The sequence below is a fragment of the Stenella coeruleoalba genome (assembly GCF_951394435.1).
Source record: "Stenella coeruleoalba genome assembly, chromosome: 2".
In the NCBI taxonomy this organism is placed as follows: Eukaryota; Metazoa; Chordata; class Mammalia; order Artiodactyla; family Delphinidae; genus Stenella; species Stenella coeruleoalba.
The window spans coordinates 159,798,007-159,821,621 of NC_137147.1; the positions used below are offsets into that span (position 1 = coordinate 159,798,007).

The following is a 23,615-nucleotide window of genomic DNA, read 5'->3' on the forward strand; positions in this document are numbered from 1 at the left end:
GCAGTCTACCCAAAAAAGAATTCAGAGTAATGATAGTAAAGATGATCCAAAACCTTGGAAATAGAATGAAGAAAATACAAGACATTTAACATGGACCTAGAAGAACTAAAGAGCGAACAAACAATGATGAACAACAAAATAAATGAAAGTAAAAATTCTCTAGAAGGAATCAATAGCACAATAACTGAGGCAGAAGAACGGATAAGCGACCTGGAAGATAAAATAGTGGAAATAACTACTACAGAGCAGAATAAAGAAATAAGAATGAAAAGAATTAAGGACGGTCTCAGAGACCTCTGGGACAACAGTAAATGCACCAACATTCAAATTATAGGGGTCCCAGAAGAAGAATAGAAAAAAAGTGACTGAGAAAATATTTGAAGACATTATAGTTGAAAACTTCCCTAATATGGGAAAGGAAATAGTCAATCAAGTCCAGGAAGCACAGAGAGTCCCATACAGGATAAATCCAAGGAGAAACATGCCAAAACACATATTAATCAAACTATCAAAAATTAAATACAAAGAAAAAATATTAAAAGCAGCAAGGGAAAAACAACAAATAACATACAAGGGAATCCCCATAAGGTTAACAGCTGATCTTTCAGCAGAAACTCTACAAGCCAGAAGGGAGTGGCAGGACATATTTAAAGCGATGAAAGGGAAGAACCTACAACCAAGATTACTCTACCCAGCAAAGATCTCATTCAGATTCGATGGAGAAATTAAAAATTTACAGACAAGCGAAAGCTAAGAGAATTCAGCACCACCAGACCAGCTTTACAACAAATGCTAAAGGTACTTCTCTAGGCAGGAAATACAAGAGAAGGAAAAGATCTAAATGCTCTCAATAACAAACCCAAAACAATTAAGAAAATGGTAATAGGAACATACATATCTATAATTACCTTAAATGTAAATGGATTAAATGCTCCAACCAAAAGACACAGACTGGCTGAATGGATATAAAAACAAGACCCGTATATATGCTGTCTACAAGACACCCACTTCAGACCTAGGGACACATACAGACTGACAGTGAGGGGATGGAAAAAGCTATTCCATGCAAATGGAAATCAAAAGAAAACTGGAGTAGCAATTCTCGTATCAGATAAAACAGACTTTAAGAGACAAGGAAGGACACTACATAATGATCAAGGGATCAAGCCCAGAATAAGATATAACAATTGTAAATATTTATGCACACAACATAGGAGCACCTCAATACGTAAGGCAAATGTTAACAGCCATAAAAGGGGAAATCGACAGTAACACAATCATAGTAGGACTTTAACACCCCATTTTCACCAATGAACAGATCATCCAAAATGAAAATAAATAAGGAAACACAAACTTTAAAAGATACACTAAACAAGATGGACTTAATTGATATTTATAGGACATTCCATCCAAAAACAACAGAATACACTTTCTTCTCAAGTGCTCATGGAAAATTCTCCAGGATAGATCATACCTTGGGTCACAAATCAAGCCTTGGTAAATTTAAGAAAACTGAAATCGTATCAAGTATCTTTTCCAACCACAATGCTATGAGACTAGATATCAATTACAGGAAAAAATCTGGAAGAAATACAAACACATGGAGGCTAAACAATATACTACTAAATAACCAAGAGATCACTGAAGAAATCAAAAAATACCTGGAAACAAATGACAATGAAAACACGATGACCCAAAACCTATGGGATGCAGCAAAAGCAGTTCCAAGAGGGAAGTTTATAGCAATACAATCCTACCTCAAGAACAAGAAACATCTCAAATAAACAACCTAACCTTACACCTAAAGCAATTAGAGAATGAAGAACAAAAAAACCCCAAAGTTAGCAGAAGGAAAGAAATCATAAAGATCAGATCAGAAATAAATGAAAACAAAATGAAGGAAACGATAGCAAGATCAATAAAACTAAAAGCTGGTTCTTTGAGAAGATAAACAAAATTGATAAAGCATCAGACAGACTCATCAAGAAAAAAAGGGAGAAGATTCAAATCAATAGAATTAGAAATAAAAAAGGAGAAGTAACAACTGACACTGCAGAAATACAAAGGATCATGAGAGATTACTACAAGTATCTATATGCAAAAAAAGGGGACAATCTGGAAGAAAAGGGCAAATTCTTAGAAAAGCACAATCTTCCGAGACTGAACCAGGACGAAATAGAAAATATAAACAGACCAATCACAAGCACTGAAATTGATACTGTGATTAAAAATCTTCCAACAATCAGAAGCCCAGGACCACATGGCTTGACAGGTGAATTCTATCACACATTTAGAGAAGAGCTAATACCTATGCTTCTCAAACTCTTTCAAAATATATATACACTACCAAACGTAAGGTAGATAGCTAGTGGGAAGCAGCCGCATAGCACAGGGAGATCAGCTCAGTGCTTTGTGACCGCCTGGAGGGGTGGGATAGGGAGGGTGGGAGGGAGGGAGACGCAAGCGGGAAGAGAGATGGGAACATATGTATATATATAACTGATTCATTTTGTTGTGAAGCTGAAACTAACATACCATTGTAAAGCAATTATACTCCAATAAAGATGTTTAAAAAAAAAAAACAAAAACTATCACACCATCTAGTCCCTCAACTGTTTTTTACTATTTCCATTATTACATTGTTTCAAATAAAAAAAAAATATATAGCAGAGGGAGGAACACTCCCAAACTCATTCTATAAGGCCACCATCACCCTGATATCAAAACCAGACAAAGATGTCACAAAGAAAGAAAGCTACAGGTCAATATCATGGATGAACATAGATGCAAAAATCCTCAACAAAATGGTAGCAAACAGAATCCAACAGCACATTAAAAGGATCATACAGCATAATCAAGTGGGGTTTATCCCAGGAATGCAAGGATTCTTCAATATACACAAATCAGTCAATGTGATACACCATATTAAAAAACTGAAGGATAAAAACTATATGATCATCTCAATAGATGCAGAAAAAGCTTTTGACAAAATTCAACACCCATTTATGATAAAAACCCTCCAGAAAGCAGTCATAGAGGGAACCTACCTCAACACAATAAAGGCCATATATGACAAACCCACAGCCAACATCGTTCTCAATGGTGAAATACTGAAACAATTCCCACTAAGATCAGGAAAAAGGCAAGGTTGCCCACTCTCACCACTATTATTCCGCACAGTTTTGTAAGTTTTAGCTGCAGTAATCAGAGAAGAAAAAGAAATAAGAGGAATCTAAATCAGAAAAGAAGAAGTAAAGCTATTACTGTTTCCAGATAACATGATACTATATAAAGAGTATCTTAAAGACTCTACCAGAAAACTACTAGAGGTAATCAATGAATTTGGTAAAGTAGCAGGATACAAAATTAATGCACAGAAATCTCTTGCATTCCTATACACTAATGATGAAAAATCTGAAACAGAAATTAAGGAAACACTGCCATTTACCATTGGAACAAGAAGAACAAAATACCTAGGAATAAACTTACCTAAGGAAACAAAAGACCTGTATGCACAAAACTGTAAGACACTGATGAAAGAAATTAAAGATGATACAAACAGATGGAAAGATATATCATGTTCTTGGATTGGAAGAATCAACATTGTGAAAATGACTATACAACCCAAAGCAACCTACAGATTTAATGCAATCCCTATCAAACTACCAATGGCATTTTTCACAGAACTAGAACAAAATATTTCACAGTTTGTATGGAAACACAAATGATCCCAAATAGCCAAAGCAATCTTGAGAAAGAAAAATGGAGCTGGAGGAGTCAGGCTCCTGGATTTCAGACTATACTACAAAGCTATAGTAATCAAGACTGTACGGTACTGGCACAAAAACAGAAATACAGATCATTGGAACAGGATAGAAAGCCCAGAGGTAAACCCACGCACATATGGTCACCTTATCTTTGATAAAGGAAACAAGAATATACAATGGAGAAAAGACAGCCTCTTCAATAAGTGGTGCTGGGAGAACTGGACAGCTACATGTAAAAGAATGAAATTAGAGCACTCCCTAACACCATACACAAAAATAAACTCAAAATGGACTAAAGACCTAAATGTAAGGCCAGGTACTATAAAACTCTTAGAGGAAAACATAGGCAGAACACTCTGTGACACAAATCACACCAAGATCCTTTTTGACCCACCTCCTAGAAAAATGGAAATAAAAACAAAAATAAACAAATGGGACCTAATGATACTTAAAAGATTTTGCACAGCAAACCATAAAGAAGACGAAAAGACAACCCTCAGAATGGGAGAAAATATTTGCAAACAAAACAACTGACAAAGGATTAATCTCCAAAATATACAAGCAGCTCATGCAGCTCAATATCAAAAAAACAAACAACCCTATCCAAAAATGGGCAGAAGACCTAAACAGACATTTCTCCAGAGAATATATACAGATTGCCAACAAACACATGGAAGAATGCTCAACATCACTAATCATTAGAGAAATGCAAATCAAAACTACAATGAGGCATCAGCTCACCCCAGTCAGAATGGCCATGATCAAAAAATCTACAAACAATAAATGCTGGAGAGGGTGTGGAGGAAAGCGAACCCTCTTGCAGTGCTGGTGGGAATGTAAATTGATACAGCCACTATGGAGAACAGTATGGAGTTTTGTTAAAAAACTAAAAATAGAACTACCATACGACCCAGCAACCCCACTACCGGGCATATACACTGAGAAAACCATAATTCAAAAAGAGTCATGTACCACAATGTTCATTGCAGCTCTATTTACAGTAGCGAGGATATGGAAGCAACCTAAGTGTTCATGGACAGATGAATGGATAAAGAAGATGCGGCACATATATACAATGGAATATTACTCAGCCATAAAAAAAACAAAATTGATTTATTTGTAATGAGGTGGATGGACCCAGAGTCTGTCCTACAGAGTGAAGTAAGTCAGAAAGAGAAAAATAAATACCGTATGCTAACACATATATATGGAATCTAAAAAAAAAAACCAAATGGTTCTGAAGTACCTAAGGCCAGGACAGGAATAAAGACGCAGACATACAGAATGGACTTGAGGACACAGGGAGGGGGAAGGGTAAGCTGGGACGAAGTGAGAGAGTGGCATGGACATATATACACTACCAAATGTATAACAGAAAGCTAGTGGGAAGCAGCCACATAACAGAGGGAGATCAGCTCAGTGCTTTGTGACCACCTAGAGGGGTGGGATAGGGAGGGTGGGTGGGAGACACAAGAAGGAGGAGATACGCGGATATATGTATATGTATAGCTGATTCACTTTGTTATACAGCAGAAACTAACACACCATTGTAAAGCAATTATACTCCAATAAAGATGTTAAAAAAAAGATGAAATAGGAACAAAATGTTTAATAAATAAAATTTTTAATAAATAATAATACATTTTATTCTGTAATATTTAAAAGGCAGTTTTAGTCTTCATAGAATTTAGTATTGTTTATTATCCTACTCCAGTAAGATACAGAGTGATCATCTTAATGATTTAAGGGAATTAGAGATCGTCTAGCCTAACCCCTTAATTTTATTGAGGGGAAAGACCCCAAAGTTGTTGTTTCCCCAGTGTGACCTGGCCACTTTATAACAGAGCCAATACGGAGGCCCGTTACTCCTGGCATCCTATTTACAATTTCTGGGTGTGTTATTGGTCTACCTACTCTTCTATTTAAAGAATTCTATGGCTTTGTTATATCATTTTTATTATTATTATTTTTTTTTTTTGCGGTACGCGGGCCTCTCACTGTTGTGGCCTCTCCCGTTGCGGAGCACAGGCTCCGGACGCGCAGGCTCAGCGGCCATGGCTCATGGGCCCAGCCGCTCCGCGGCATGTGGGATCTTCCCGGACCGGGGCACGAACACGTGTCCCCTGCATCGGCAGGTGGACTCTCAACCACTGTGCCACCAGGAAAGCCCCTGCCCTTTTTTCTTGAATTATTTTAATTTATAAAAGTCTCACCATTTAGTTATTTGGACGCATCTTTATTCACAAATGCCTGGCCCTGAAGAATTATGGTGTAAAACAGCTGACTTCAGAGACGGCAGGCAGACTCTCTGCCATATTTTGGATAATCTTCTCTAGCCCTTTAACTATTAAGTTTGCATTATTGAGTTTGCTGGGGAAAAGTACATTCAAGTAGAAAAATCTGACTTCTGTCCGGATTTCATATAAAATTTCTCTTTTCCTAACTGCTCTTGAAGCACCATGATATTTTTGATTAAGTTTCTTAATTTTCAGTCAATAAATTCATCACTGGGCAATTTATAAAGTTATTACTTCTTCAGGTGACTGAACTTTAGGACACAGATGCACTATTGTTCTGGCCAAGGTAATTGTTTGAAAAGCTGGGGAAGACATTTGCAGATGAGTACATTTTGGGAAACTCTGTGTAACATGCAAGTGTAAATAAGCTTCCTATGCATGACTCACTGCCATATCTTTGCAGACAGACCGAGGAGAGGAAATAAAAACTCTGCATTTTGGTAATTCTTTTCTTGCAGAACAACTTGTTAATACACAGAAAGGCATTTCAAATTTCGAATTAAATGGGAATAGGTGAAATCAAATGAATAATTGGAGTGCCATGTTCACATATTAACGGGTATAGACTCTTTGATACTTTACAAAATAGTTCCTAGCATTTTAAGCTGGTGAAGCCAAAGCTACTAGCCTGTCAGACAGGTAAGTGCTATTAAGTTGAAGTGACTAGAGCATAAACTGAGGTTGAAAAGGCTTAAGCTTTGATTGACAGACACATTTATCATGATGCTGGTCAAAGATAATGAATCAATCAACTCTGTTTGATTAAATCACATCCACATCTTACTTCTTGTGCAAATGAAGGAGTGATTTCTTTGTAGTTATCCTTTAATTCTCACACAGGGATGTGTAATTCATGTCATTCATAGACTTAATCTGAAATTTTTCAAAGTTTCCTTTTTTTTTCAGGACTGCATATTCCTAATTTTAAAACGTTGGAGTGCTAAATGAAACATGTTCTGTCCTCCATTATTTAGTTTGCTAGACAAAATTGTAGAATGTAAAGTACATATGTTTAGTGCTTTTAACTTTAGTTGCTTCCATCATAGGTATTAATTCATATACAGTGCAGGTAAAATTTCACCAAAGAGTATGAAAAATATTTCAATATTCAAGGCCCACTTGTTTAAGGCAATATTTAATTCATGCTGTTTACCAAATTGCATGACATCTGCTAATTATCAAACACTACATAATTAAGTGCAAGGTAATTTAAAAAGAAGAGCAAACATAAGAAACATACATTTCCTACCGTTGCACCTCTATAATGTATTGAAGCTAATGCACTGAAAGGAGCTATATTTCTGTATCTATTGAACGCGATTGTGGGAAAACGTCCTGCCTTTTCTCTTTAAAGTGGAAGACAAATTTAAAGAGATGCCAATCCAGAAGATCACATTCTGTCTTTGAAGAAAAAAATGTTGATGAGCCTTGCTTGCTTCCACAATTCAAAGAACTGAATGTGTAGAACAGAAGTGAGAAGGAGGTTGCATATCTAGGAAGACAGCACCTGCAAGTCTAAGTAATCGGAGTTTGAGTCTTGTAATATTTAAATATTTTTCAAATATTGTCTTCACAGAACTATTTCACTCGGTCATTGCAAAAGGTCTTGAAATTAATTACTATGGGATTCTGTTCCCAGATTGACTCAGCTGAAACCTGCAGGTGTATAGCTCGGCAAAGATCATACTCTCTCCCTTTTTTTCCTCCATTCCTGTTATTTGAGTCACCAATTTGAAATGCACCATTACCACCAAATAACTATTTAGCAGTATACAATCACACAATTGTGTGAAGAGACAAACATAATGAAGGACACTAGGGAAATAGGATCCTTTATCCAGGGCACCTATCCGGCACTGGAATGATTGAGAGTTCTGTAGCTTTCGTAACAGAGTATCCTCTCAACAATTACCTTCAGCTAATGGTATGTTAACCTGAACAGGAAATCAAGTCTTGGGATGAATAGATCCATTGGTCCAAGTGACAAGAGAGCCCAGCACAGTTTTCAAATTGTTTCAAAAGAGCCAATGTTCTCATTACATAATTATAGTTCAACTAAATTAAGGAATATTGATACCCTCTTCTGATTTTACATTATTGCCTTTTCACTTCAGTATTAATGATGTATCTTATTGCTTGCATAGGTAAAGTTAGGTATCTAGCATTTATTGTCTCATTCTAACACCCTGCTGTTTCCTGGCTCACATCGTGTTTGTAAGCGAATATAAAATTAGGTGACCATTTATAAAATATTGCTGTATAAAAATTATTTTAAAATTTGAAATCATTTTCTGTGAATGCTTCTAGAAGCAATATTTTAGCTGAATCCTAAAAGGGACTCAAGAAGATAGCAATGCTAAGTAACGAAGGTCAAGGACTCAAGGAATTCATATTTAAGATACGATTTTTCCCTTAATTAGTGTTGAACCACATTTAGCCTTCAGAAGGAGGTTCTTTATTGTCTGTTCAAGTGAGAGAATTGCCCCTTTCTTTAGATCAGTAGTTCAAGTCTTCTGCTAGCCTTGCCACCAGTGAGTGCACTGCTATACTTTGTAAAATGAAATGGGAAAGCTGGACTGCATGACCCAGAGAACCCTCACAGCACTTTCCTAATAAATTTAGGAAGGTCAAATTTGACAAGCCATGAGAAACAGTCATTCCTAGAACTCCCCTGTTTCAAAACACAATTCATAAGACAACTGAAAAACAACTCTTTCAGAAATTAGAATTCAGAAGGCTTCTTCAATTCTAGTAGAAATATTTTGAGGAAAATTTGTAAGTTGTTTTGAGGTGTGCTGTTTTATTATTTTTCCCCAGTCACTTGGCCTTTCATGTAGGAGTACAACTAACTCAAGGGCAGACATGTGAGGTGAGATATACAGTATAAGGAAGAGTGAAAACGTCATGAAATCTACAAAGGGAGCAATTCAGGGTCAAGTTATAGGCAATGAGTTGGCTATATAGATTTTATTGGAAGAATTTCACAATACTAAATATAATTTCCTAAAACCTTCTAAAATCCCACATATCCATTAATAAAATAGATAACAAAATTTTATATATCCATTCTATGCAATGCCATTGCAGCTATTAAAAAGAAGTGAGTTAGATCAATGTGCACCAAAATATATTCATAAGGTATTAAGAAAAACGAATTGTGATACACTACATAAATCGTGACCCATTAAAAAAAAATAAACTCTAGATATGTATGTTTGTATATGTTTACTCAAGCCTAGGAAAAGATTTGGGAGATTAGAAACAGACTTTTAATCTTGGTATTTCACTGGCTATGCCAAACATGGGTTTCAGCATTTTGAAAAGTAATTATTTTAAAGGAGAATTTTAAAAAACTGTCAAAATTTTAAATTTTCTTTGAAACATTTATGTGAAAATGTTTTCTTGAGAGACCACATCTTATTTTTAAGGGCTTAATTCAGTCTGACTGCAGGTTTCTTAACTTCCATAGGATTGTTTCTCCATCTATGTAATGGAATAATAACATCTAACTCAGATGCTTGATGTAGCTATTTACTAACATTATCTAGGATTTCCAGCCAATATACGAGAGTAAATTCATGAGTTGATGTGCTTGTTTATACTCTAAATACCTAGTGATTGTAGTTAAAATATTTTTTAAAAAGAAATAATAAATGTCATAACCAGGTGATTGAAAAGTTAAATATTTCTCTGGACTATAAGTGGAACTGAAGTACAAAATTCATTATTCTGGTGTACTGTACTACTTCTAGGTACCACTCCCATGGGGTGATGAAAACTAAGAGGACTCTATAAGAGAAAGAGGACAGGTGCTAGTTTCTCGGTTTAAAGTTGGATGTTGAGGGCTGCTACCTGCTTGAAGGAAGCTGAAAAATATTGCTGCCAGCTTATACAGATAATGTGGGTTAGAGGTCTAGGAAGACAGAAGAGCACAAATACATTCCTCCAACAAGAAGCTGAATCTAGTCACTTGATTATAATGAAAAAAAATTGAAAATAACAATTAAAGGAGATGAAATTCCAATATATTTGGGAGCTAAACAATACATAACTATGTCACCCATGAGTTTAAAGGAAATCTCAATGGAATTTATAAAAATAGTTTTTACTAAGTGACTAAGAAAGTGCTATTTAACAAAACTTATTAGATGTAGTTAAAGTTATCCTTAGAGGTAAATATACAACTTAAACTGATTTTAAAAATTGAAAATAATTTGTCCAACTAGAAAAATTCACCAGATTAAATATAAAAAACATATACTATAAGAGATAAAAAATAAAAGTAAAAATGAAGTATAAAATGAAGTAATACTAGAGTGCATCAAGGAAATCAAATTATTTTCTGAATTAAATATATATTGGAAATAAATAAATATATACCATGTTCACAATAAGAGAACAAAAATCACAAAGATGGATATTCCAATTGAATTAATCTGCAATTCTAATAAAAATACTGACAGAAAGTTTCATGACATTTAATAAGATGTCTAACATTCATGTGGTGAATGGTTAAGACATCATGAAAGGAAAAGAAAACATTAAGTATAACTTCTCCTCCTGAATATCAAGACCTGCTCTAACACTGTAATGAATAAAATGAGATAATGCTGGAATAGGAACATAAATAAACCCAAACATATGTGGAAAATCCATGTACAATAGATGTAGAATTACCCGTGGATTATGGATCTCTATACTCTTGTTCGTTCTGAGTACTACTTAATGAAGTAGGAAACTTCATGGAATATTACCCACTCTACCTTCCATATTTTGAAAAGATCTGATTGATCAAAGGCTCTAGTGGGGATGACAATGGTGGAAATTTCCCTTTGGACCGAGAAGATATCTTGTGGGATTTGAACTTGAGTTCTTACCCCTGGGCAGCCTAGTTCTATTTGTAAATAGCACAATGTCAAGGTAAGACAAGTGAGCCAAAATGTATATATAGCCTTACTCTTCCTTTCCCTCTTCACTGAAATCAGTGGTCCTACATCTTTCTCAGGATGAACTGACTTTCAAGTGAGAAAAACTGGGTAGAAAGACCAATAGCGGTGGGTGAGTAACTTTCTCCCTACTATGTTCTTTCTTTCCCATGGGAGATTCTGGGGCATTTAGAAGTGAGGAGATTGAGAAAACCAAAAGCGTAGCTAATATTTCTAACTCCTTGTTGACACTCTCATACGTTAGCTCACATAATAAATTACAAGTTTCACATGACTAGAAATTAATCTTGAATTGCTTTAGAAATCAAAATATTAAACTTCTTTCTGAAACTAAAAAATGTTTAATTAGTGATTAATTAAGGTCTTGCTCAGTCCATGGGACTAATGTCCAGTAAATTTTATATATTTCTACACTCAGAGTCTTCCCTGGCTTAAACTAGAGATTATACTTTCAAGGTCCTTTTAATAAAGATCTTAAATATACAGTTTAGTGACTAAGTTGTTTCTTAGTGCTGCTATGAAGAGGGGAGATCCTTCAGTACTAAGTGAGTCTCAAGATTGTCAAGCCTGGGAACTGATGGATTAGATCATTAGGTAAAATGCCTCTATAAGTAAGATTTGCCAAGTTTCTAATGTTACTCGTCTTTAGTGCACCATAAAAATCGCTGTGGATTTACGTGGAGCAATTATTTTGAGTACAAGGAAAAAAATCTCATTACTCAGAGTTATTACTAATAATCACCATCATTAACATTACTGGCAAGAGGGCAGTTATATGGCAAGTTATACTAGGTTAGTACCACAAACAGAAAACAAAAAAACCCTCCCCTGAAGGCCCATAGTCAGTGTACAATTTGCATAGACAGCCTGTAGTAATGAGCTGTCTTTTAAGGAGGTCTGGAGATCTGTTATGAGCTTCGTCAAAGAGGTGAATCTCCCAGTTTCTGTCTTTTAAGCACCTCTGAAGTTCAACTAACTGTAAATGCAATCGCTGCCTTTCTTGTTTTTCAGTTAAGTGAAATTTCAACCTCACACCAATATGGGAAAACTTTGCTAGTCCCTTAGGGGAAATGCATTGTGCAGACAGAAAATATAATACAAAAATTAGCTTCATTCACAAACACATGAACAAGCCTGTTTTCCAGAAAACTGTGTTCTAAGTAAATTTTATTGCTGATAGACATGTTAGTCCAAAATCCTTCCTGAGAAAGCTCAATGACCAAGCAATGTTGTACCTGAATTGCACTAAAATCGAAGTATGAATTGCCCTGTGAGTTGACAGGACAATCTGTAATAAAATACCTGCTTCTTCACTGCCTCTTTGTAGAACATACATTCAATTCCAACTGTATTTTTTAAAAAAGTATATTTTGCTGTAGACCCAACTATAAGTTTCACACATTAAGATTCAAAATTCTATTTTATTATGATGAATTAAAAATATTTCTTGTTTAAACTGAATTTTAAACTTTAAGGGATTTGAAACATTGCGAGAACCTATGACTGATATGTCAGTAGACTTCAGTTTTGACATCTTAACATGTACATGATCAGATGAAAGAAAAGAAATGTACTTACAAACACAAAGATGTTAAAGTGAGATTAAAACCACCAAAGGCTAAAGTGTACTCTGTGCACGATAACTATCTTTGTAAGAATCCCAAGAAAAGAAATGCCTACGTCAGAAAGATGGGTTTGATAAAATATGAGGCAAAACCAATTTGTGGGTTAATTTCAAAGAATTGTACTGTGAACTGAAAATTATCTAAAATCTCTTACTTATTTGGTAATACATTTAGAAATACTGATGACATAGAGTTTCTTATTAAAATCATATGTAAGCCAGGGTTTAAAAAAATATATATATATGTATTTTATTTTATTTTAATTCTTTTTGGTTTTGTTAAGGGTTAAGATGCATATGTTCCCTTCTATTTAGATTGACATTCTTAGAAAACTAATCAGATAACTGTACCAATAAAAAATGTCTGCCATGTAAAAGCCTTTTTCCAGAAATATATTTAAATAACAATTCTGGTATCAGAGAATTTGAGATGAGAAATGCTTATTACATTTTCCTCCCCTGATAAAATAATCATAGATTTCCCCTGGACTTAAAAAAAGTCTTTAACTCATGGATTTTAATTAATCTAATATATTTCCCAGGATTTAAAGTTTGGTTTATCAGATTGTTTATTGACCTTTATTGATTTATCAGATTGTTTACTGCACAATTTATGTTATTTTAAAATATTCATTTAGATGTCTGTCTCTGAAGAGACGTAGTAGAGAATAGTGTTTTAGATGCTTTAGAGATCTGTGGTTGAATTCCAGTACTGTAATTTTACTAGCCAAACAATTGGTTTTATACTTCTAATCTCATCAATTTGGTTAAAGGTTTAATACTACTAAGCTCATAAATTTCGTTAAAGGATGAGTTGAGATCATGCACTCATGATCTTAAGTAAGGTACTTGACAGGTAATAAACACAATTATTTCCAGCAATTATTAGTACCAATAAGCGATTGATTGTCTTCATTGCGATAGTCTGGGGGTGGTGGTCAGGTGGGCTTTCCAACCCTGTGTCAGGATTTACCTGTTTGCAAGTGTGCCATGATATTGAACTGTTCAGCCTTCTCTGCACTCGGATTAGGGCATCTGGAGCCCTGGACGACCACAAGCTTCCCACAAACTGCCTTATAATTTACCCTAGATAGGATGATTTAAAAATTTTTGTCTTTGAATAAAAGAGATTGGAAATTGTTGGCTAAGGAATCACAGAAGATAAAATTCTACGTTTAAAAACTGAGGTAGAAAATAGGTAGAGAAATAATCACTACTTGAGAGTTATTTGTTTGTAGAGGTGAGTTTATTATGAACTCCTAGGTGTCTTGATTTCCTTTACTATAGGAGGCCCTAGTTTTCTGTCTTAATAGTCACCTCTTAGTAAGCATGATCGAAAGAAGGACTTAAATGAACACCGCTATTTGGGTAAAACTCTATTCATTGCTTCACTCATTTTTTTTCATGTTTATTTTGTGAGATGACTGCAAAATCTTAAAAAGGAATTGCAACTTGAGAGTTTCAATATTCTGAATGGTAAAATGGAAGTACTGTTTAATCTAACTTCTGCTTTGATCTACGTGATTTTTTTCATCAAGAATCTTAGAAATAGTATGAAATATTCTCCTTTCAGTGTCTCAAAAATTTTACTAAGGCATGTAGACCCGAAAGGAAAAATGCTGGGAAAGGACTGAGTGACTGGGTTCTAATGTCTGCTCTAGATTTCACCTGGATCGCTATCACCTAGACCTGGGTGCTTTGGGGAGAGGAGAATGAAATAGTGACACAATTAATTTAAGATAACTAAATGTATAGCTTGTGTTAAGCTAGGTTCCTTTGTACTAGAGTCTAGTGTATATGCATTACCAAAGGCTGAGAGAAACCCTATGAGAAAAAAATCTGAAAATCTGAAAATTGCATACATTATTTTTTTAACACTATTTTTTTAACACTATATTTTTTAACATTATTTTTTTTAACACTAATTGGCGGTGCTATCACGTTTGGCAGATTGTCTCAGTTCAATGGGTTAAACACAGATGTTCCTCTGAAGCAGAGTTAGAAAATATCTGAACTAGAAAAATTTATTAGATGACATGGGTCATAAGAGTAATTTCCCATCATTTTCATTTTGGGGGAAAATAGAGAGTTTGAAAAACAAATCACTTACGTAATTTCCTTTATCATTATTTCAGTTGGTAGGTTTATCCATAGCCTCAGTATATTCTCTTTCTTCAGCCCCATGTACGGCTTTGGTTTGATTCTTGAGTGTTTCTGAGTAAAACATATATACAAAAATAGGTTAAAGGTTTAACACTACTAAGTATTAACTTAGTATAACTAAGTATATTAACTAAGTATAACTAAGTATAGAACTTTTCTATGGAGACAGCATCAGGGCGCAGCCTTCAGTACTTTGGGGCCCTTAAAACAATACATTTCTGAAATTCAGATGAACGCCTATTTTCTTGAGGATATTTTATTCATCTGATGCCACTACCAGGTATGAAATATATTACTGCTAAAGGTACAAACTACATGGCAAATTATAATTGCATTCACAACAGTGTGGGAAATTTCAGTTATGCGGAGCCATAATTCTAGAAAACACAAATGCTAGAAATAAAGGAATTTGCACTGTTTTTGCCACTCGTCACCACAATAAAACTTCACGTTGGAATAGGTTGTATCACCTATTTTCCTTCTGTGCAACTTACATTTATATTCTAATTGAGAATTTTAGAGATAAAGAGTCTTTTCGTGTCTGCGGTCTGTGCTAATATGCAACGGTCTTTACATATGTCCAATATAAGTTATTTTAAGGCAATTAGGGCATTTTTAAAAGTGGGAATGGAAGATAGCCAGCCTCTTCCTTACAATGCACATGAATTGATTTGAAGATTTTCTCAGTCACGTGCTTTCTTTTCATTTGACAGAATAGCTCGAGTACCCTCTCCTCCTCAACCCTGTCCTAACCCTTCAGTTTTCACTTCAGTGACCCTTTAGAGCTTCTCAAATTTCATGACGTCTAGAAACTGCTTCCCCATGAGAAAGGGCTGAATGCATTATCTTGGCAGAGAGACTCTCATAATTACTGTCTATTTTTATATTTTATGACTTGACTATTTAAAAAATAATTATCTCATTGACAGATCCAGAAACGTATAAATCCCTTTGCCCTTGTCTTACTATTCCTTAAAGTCCTTAAGAGTTCATAACTCACCTCTGAGTCATTTCTAGTTCTTAGTGTTTTTGCTGCCCATATTTTTGATCATTTAAGTATCTGTCAGTATTTTTGAAAGTTCACAGGAAGAACAAGAGAGAGGAATATAACTGGGTATTCCCCCCCTCTTCAGTTCCTCTTATTAAGAATGACTAAAGTTGAGTTTAAGTTGATCTCTGCTATGCTCAGAATAAATGATAGTTGCTACAAATTCTTGTGCTATAGCTGAAGTAGACACGTTTACTTTCTCATTAGATTATTTAAGATTATCTTGTGTGTAAAGTTGTTAAAATAATGTCACCCAGTGATTAACTTGTGCAATAGCACAAGGATTAAGGATCTAATAGCTTTTTTAGGTAATGATGGATGCTTTACTTGCTTAATACATGCTAGTTTATAATGTTCTATCTAAACTGCTCCTGTTCTTGAGTGGTGCATTATGTAAGGGACTTCTAAATAATTCCTACATGTCCATTAATATTCTAGATTAACAGCTTCCATAACATCCTATCTCATCACTGGAAAGTTATTTATCTTCTTGGAAGCCAAATTTCCACATCTATAAAAATGAAGATAATAATACAGACTGGATAGTTATTGTGAAGCTTAATTTCAGTAGGGGGCATTTGTAAAATTCTCAGTAGATGACAGGTAGACACAGGCAATAATAAAAGTTTGCTGTTATGTTGCTAAAGGAGATGAAAGAGGACAACGTGAAGGAGAAAGAGACAAAAATGATGCAAGTGGTTAGCTGTGTTTGGTGCTTTTGGTCTTTATCAGGTTTTCTCCTTAGAGGGGAACCCCTTATTCAGATCCCAATTCTTTTCCCCAAACTGTGCTCTCTCTAATCTCATTACCTGACTTTGGATGAGAGAAAGTGGTCTGGGGCTAGCGGAAGATGTTTATTAGAAGCCAAATCAGATTGAGTATGGTTTCAAAAGGGACTTGGCAGTGACATTATTTTTAAAAGATGTGATAAGAGAGGCAGAACTGAGCACACGTCCAGGGCAGGATGGTGGAGATAGGTATGGTGAGTAAGACACGTGATGGAGATTATCCTGTGAGCTCGGTCATTAATAGTCCTTTTTGGTTTCTTTTTTTTCCCCATACTGTGGATCAAGATCCACTAGTGTGACCTGAAATCCATTTAGTGGGTTATAATCAGAACTTTTTCTTTCCAATAAAGTTAAGTAGAATAGAAAGCATTATGGGGTTAATTGCGTGTTAGGTGTGTGTGTGAGTAGTTATGTGTGTGTTTCACTTACTATAAGTTGTAAAAAAATCAAAAGAAAAATATTGAGAACATTCTTATCTTCACAACTCTTGGCAATACCAGGCCTTAAGAACATAGAAATATAGAAGAGCATTTTGGCTGAAATATGACTCTTGAAGATTTTAAGTATTCAGTTTGTACAAACCACAGTCAATCACTGACTAATATTTGTTTAAATGTCTCTATGTGGTCCTATTAATGTTTCCACTGACTGCTTCTGAAAGCAGGGATACTATATTCTTTATGAAAGTTGGACCTTTAAAAATTCAATCAAGTGTGAAATAAAATATTATGATCCTCCCCCACCCTCAACCCCCCCAAAATCAAAAGGCATTTGCTTCAATATCACAGGTAGGACCAGGAAATTTGCTACATAGGTTTGGTAAGCTGACAGCTATGGTCTGAGATGAGCACCTTGGATAGCTCCAAAATAAGCTTAGTGGCTTTGGCCAAATGAAACTAACACTATTTGTTTCTGAAGTCAGTCTTGATCCACAAGATAGTACCCCCTCAAAGTAGATCCTTTAATCTTAAAGTGATACATGCACTTATGTTAGAGCTTTGTCTTCCTTGAAGGAAGTCTCCTTAGACATTTTTCTTCAGGTGTTAATCTCTATTTTCCGTAATAGCAATCCAAAAGTCCAAGGAGATCTTTAGACCCACAGTTGGATAAACAGGGATGTTGGTGTCATCCATTGAGTTCCTTGAGTTTGCCTTCAAAAGGTTTCTCTCTCTTCTGGAGTACAAAGTCTTTCCCTAGGTACTTCCCTGCCTTCGAAATAGGACCTATTTATTTCCAGGCAGGTGTACTGCAGTAAGTCAGTGAGATGTAGTACGAAAGTGCTGGATTTACAGTATGTGAAAAAGGTGTTCAGTCTCAGCTCCATCAAGTACTAGCTGCGTAACCTTAGGATAATTACTTAAATTGCCTGAAATCTAAGCATTCTCGTCTCTGAAACAGAGCGATTAATATCTTATTTAATTTGTGGATCTTCGGTAAAAAAGAGATGATGTATACAAAGTCACTAGTAAAAGCTAAGGATGCTCACCCATGTATATTTAAACTTTTATTTATTTTTTTGTTTTGTTTTGTTTTTTTGTGGTACGTGGGCCTCTCACTGTTGTGGCCTCTCCCGTTGTAGAGCACAGGCTCCGGACGCGCAGGCTCAGCAGCCATGGGTCACGGGCCCAGCCGCTCCGCGGCATGTGGGATCTTCCCAGACCAGGGCACGAACCCGTGTCCCCTGCATCGGCAGGCAGACTCCCAACCAATGAGCCACCAGGGAAGCCCTAAACTTTTATTTTTTATATCTCATTATGGGATTGAGGTATTTTCTAAAAGTTCAATTAGATTTAGGATTATCAGGGAAAATGTGGTAATATTTTAAAACTAGACTTTCTTGTTATCCTTTCTTTCTCTCCATGATATGTCCTTCCTAAAAACTTCATTATATTTCCAAGTGGAGACGATCTCATTTTTACATTTGGAAAATTATCTCTACAAGTTTTGGGGATAAACAGTAAATGGAGACTGAGTTTATGCACTGTTGGCTTCTTCTTGCCATATATCTGGTCTAGAATCCTATCCTATCTGCTTTTAGGTTCATTCTTTAGGCTGTTCACTTGATATTTTTTATTCTTCTTTCTTCCTAAGCTCACATGTGATCTTTCCCAATTCCCCTCCATCTTCCCAAACTGTGTTAAGCCTGGGATCCAGGTTTGATTCTTTTTATGCTCTTTCCATCATTTTCTATTGCTTTTCCACCATCTTCCTCCCAGTCACCCTCCAGTAGGCTGATGGTGCACTGTGTAACATCATGATTTCTGTCCTATGTGGCTCACAGGATAAAATGCAAGTCTACTTCTTTTATATCCATAGTCTCCTCATTAGTAGCTAGAGCTCTGAGGCTCTGGGCCAGGCATTATTTCCATTATCCTTCCCAGGTATTTCTCCTTTGGAATACTAGTTGATATCTCTCATGAGGCTGTTCTTTTCTATTACATACCTGATATCCTCAATAGTATCTGGGTTTCATCGTTTGTTTGTTTGTTTAGTGTTTTTGGTCTAAATCATCTTAATCAAATCAGGCAGAATTTGTGTGATTTAATATCACCCAAACCCATGCCCACTTAGAGATGATCAACTGAAGTGTCTATGTGAGTCCTATGCATTAAAGAATGTTTTATTAAGTTTGGTTTCATACTAGATCCTATCCCCAATATGAAGAGGCAGAGATCACTGTTTATAGTGATTACTGTCTATAGTTGTAGAGATCATTGTTTATAGATTACATATTTGTCCCATAAATAGTGTCCGGCATTTTCTGACTTCTTTTTTTTAAACAGGAGACTTAAAAAAAACATTCCTTTGCTTCTTTTTAATACATAAGGAATAAGTTCTTAATAATGTTTCAAAAGCTATAAATCTCCCATTTTCTAAGGGGAATGTGAGGCCTGTACTTGTATTGTCCATAACAAAGGGCTGGAGAAAACAGCAAGTAGACAGATGTCTCTACTTGTACATGCTAATTTATGGATGACAGAGAATATAGGGGACATAACAGCTGGAGTAAGGAGATCCGTTGTTGCAAATAAAATTTTGCAATGGAAAACATGAGAGAAAATAGTAAGAATTTTGAAAAGAAGGAGAGAGATAAACTTAGAGGGGTCTTTTTTTTTAAGTCAGTAAACATGGTTTCAGGCCACAGATGATCTCTATTATAGAACTTTATTTCCATGAAGAAACAGAAAAATATAGTCTCCATGGTAGTAATTCAGTCACCTCCGATTTATACATTTATCCCTATGAGTAGTGAGTCAAATGAGAAGATTTCCTTCCCCCTCCCTCTTAATTTCTGTCTCTTCTTGGTATCTCTGGAAGGGAAGAGGGGAGGGCACTTTCCTGGCATCAGGACTTGGGTGATGGCTCTGTCTGATGTTCATCTTGGATTGGACACATCTGCTCTTACAACACACCCACCTCTGGATGGATCTAGTTGCAATATGTTTACTATGCGGTATGATTTGTGCTGTGTAGGCTGTTTTAATTCTTCTGTTGGAATCTTGAGGCCTCTTTCCATTGGATGGTGCTCTTGGTCTCTGCTTGGACATGAACATGAAACTTTCAAATGTTTACTTACAGTAGAAGAGAAAATTGTCCTATACCAGCCTTTACTCTCTGTTCTCCAATCAGAGATTTCTCTAGTCTCCTTCTTACAGGGCAGATATTATTATGACCCCTCTGTGTAGGAGAACTACTCTTAATTCATTATGTATTTCCTTCACATTTTGGTTTATTATAAGCTGAGTCTTCCAGCATTTTACATTTCAAATGATAAAGTAGGCTTTTGGAATTCAAAAATGTCTTTTTTTTTTTTTTAATCTTGAGCCCCTGGCTTCCTGATCTATCGCTTACCATTGTGTAAACTTGGATAGTTATTAAGACTTGTAACCTTCTGGAATCAGAGACAACAATACCTCGCCTACTGAATTATTTTGCAGATTAAACAAAGGTAACACACAGGAGGCTCTAAGTAGAGTTCCTGACTATAGTAAACTCTCAATAAAGATTGGTAATTGACTTTGAAACAATGAGCACTCTTGAGGGGCATCCAGAAGCAATAGTACAACTGGACTAGTATGGAAACAGTTTTAAACTCAAAATTTGCAACTGAGAAAAATGCAGTAAATCCTTAGCACTTGAAATTATAAATTTTTAATTTTTGCAAAGTGAGTGCAGCATGTTGTGATTTATAATTTTGCATAGCTGTGAAGTGGAAAGTACTAGTTATGTGATTATGCAAGAGTGAGTCACTCAGGAAATTAAATTTGCAGTGAGTGATATCCAACATCAGCACCTCAATAGAGCTTTCTGGTTTTTACGCTTTATCACTTTTGGTACTTCGGGGACTCACTGAAGCTCTCCGAGTATATACTTCATGCCACTGGTCTAGCATAGTCACAGAAGTTGTTCCTGTTTTAACCACTGCCCTACTCTGTGAAATAGGTAGACAATTTTCTCCTCTTTGACTCAGTTTAGCAAGATCATAATAGAAACAAAGAGAAACACTTGCTTTATTACAGAGCTAACTGGCAATAAAAAATGCATTAAGATCCTTAGATATAATGTTTAAAAATAATTTAAAAGAAATTATTACATTAATATATTCCTATAACAATGTTCTTTGATTATGCTTAATTACTACTCTTGATGGTGTCTTAAATATACATTCATAGACATGATTATATTCTCCCAAAGTTTGTTTCCATTATCTTCTTATCCATTGCATTTTTGCTAATTAAACTTTTTATGGCATTTTCATTGCCTAGACATAAAAAATACTTATTACACCAAACATTCAATTACAATATAAGGATTCTTGAATTATGATAGATTTAAAACATCTTTGCACCTGCCTTTCTAACCTGTAATTACTTAATCCTATCTATAACTATAGGCTGATTTCAATACGTAAGCCATAAATATTAATTGCTTTATTTTCCAAATTTTAATTTTCCTCCATATTCCATGCTATTAAATCAAAAGGCAGAGATGCTACTTACACTCTTGATTTTAGTCACCAAATTGGAACTTTCCATATTGCATATTAGTGCATCATCAATATAGCTGGTCATTAAAAAAGAAATTGGATAATACTTTAACAAAACTAAGGTGCCACAACTCAAGAGGTAAGAACGAAATTTAAGTATGTGAAGTAACCTGACTTTGTGTGACCTGCCATTCTGGGAAACTGTCCAGTCATTTGGAATTGTGAAAATATTCCCAGCTTGCTTTGTTTAGGGAGTTAGGTGTTATGACCATCTTACTCAAATCACACATTTTTAAAATTTAATTAAGAAATGTAGCATAATACAGAAAAGCATGTAACATTTATGCATAGAGTTTAAAGAAGTTTATAAAACAAACCTATGTTTGCACCATCCAGTCTGAGATTTAGAACACTGCCAGTACCTTAAGAACCTCTCTGCTTTTCCACAATTGTGCTCTCCTTCCAATGTCAAGAGCACTACTTGCCTGCATAGTGTGCTGATCATCCCCCTGATTTTATTTAAAATTTTATCACCTATTTATACAGACTCAAAAATATATCTTTAGTTTTGAAAAAAATGAGTAGCAAGCACAAATGAGTAGCTGTATTTTTAGAAAAAGATACTAATTTTGTTAGATGAAGACTCTCAGAATAAAGCTTAATATAATTTGGTTTCAGCTGTTTGAGCTGCTCTGTGGTGGACAAGGTTATGTGAGTCTTGGGGGTTAAGGAGGAGAACTTATCAGTCTTGTGCTTCATTCTTAAAATGACTTAAAATTGTGAACTGAATTGATACGATACACCGGCCTCCAGATATTTAATTTGCAATGCACAGCATTGCAGAGTTGGAGGCGATCTTTATCTACTCTATCCCGATGATGGGGATTCTGTCTGGAAGAGCCCAGCAATTCTGATGCTCAAATGCCTCTAATGATGAATAAACCAACTACTGTAAATGAAAGCCCACCAGTTTGAGCAGTGGTAATTGCTAGAAAGTTCTTCATTTTAATAACCTAGAGTCACCTATTCATTTTTCTAGTATTATTTTCCAAAGACACTCTAATTAGTTCCTTATAAACATGATAACTTTTCAGATCTTTGGAAATCTCTATTTTTTGCATTTTTATGAGTTTTCTTTTATTGAGATTAATCCCATCCTCTCTTAGTAATTGTATAAGAAAATGTCCTCAAATACTGAATATTTATGAAAATTGCTGTTGAAGATACTGGATTTTTTTTCCTGTTCAGTTTTTTACTTAGCATTTTATCCAACTCTATCAAGTTTATAATAAACAAAATGACAAAAGCACATTTTGTAGACTTCCATGGAGAAATATAATGAAAATGATAAAAAGCTAGAGGCACAGGCAAAGCTCTATAGAACTCTATGGATCTTACTGTTTGACCATCTTGGGTACAGTTAGTCAATAATCAATGAAATATCCTGATTTTATTTTTATCTCTCTACTGGATTTCAAATTTCATTTTGTTTTTCTGCTCGCTTAAAAATTTTTTTTTTCAAGAACCTCTGTTTAAGTGGCCTCCAACACAGAACCCCATTCATGAAGACTGAGAGTAGAATTGCTGTAGAAGCAGAGGGAGGACCATGGTCCTATTCTCAGGACTTTACCTCCTGAAGTTGTCAAGGGAATTATAAAACTCTGAAACTTTGGATAAAGCTGCTTTAAGATCACTGAGCTAGCCTAATTTTCTTTGTCCTATCGAAAAAGAGGGAATATATATATATATATATATATATATATATATATATATATGAAAAAAGGACTTTAGAACAACTTCCTATTTTTACATATGAGAAAATTGACATTTAGATGGTGCATTAGTCAGGGTTCTCCAGAGAAACAGAAACAACAGCATAGGTAAATAGATAGATAAAGAGGAGATGTATTACGGAAATTGGCTCACGTGACTATGGAGGCCAAAGAGCCCCAGATATGCTGCCTATAACCTGGAGACCCAGAAGCGCTGGTGGTG

At 35.2% G+C, this 23,615-nt stretch overlaps 1 long non-coding RNA gene across 2 annotated transcripts in view; it reads right to left on the reverse strand.

The window, feature by feature from the left end:
* Nucleotides 1-23,615, reverse strand: part of LOC307182458 — a 694,844-nt gene that overhangs the window by 49,997 nt on the left and 621,232 nt on the right. For both annotated transcript variants that reach the window (XR_013827174.1, XR_013827175.1), the window contains one exon: nucleotides 14,745-14,848. This is a non-coding gene — a long non-coding RNA (uncharacterized lncRNA). The remainder of the gene's footprint in view (nucleotides 1-14,744; nucleotides 14,849-23,615) is intronic.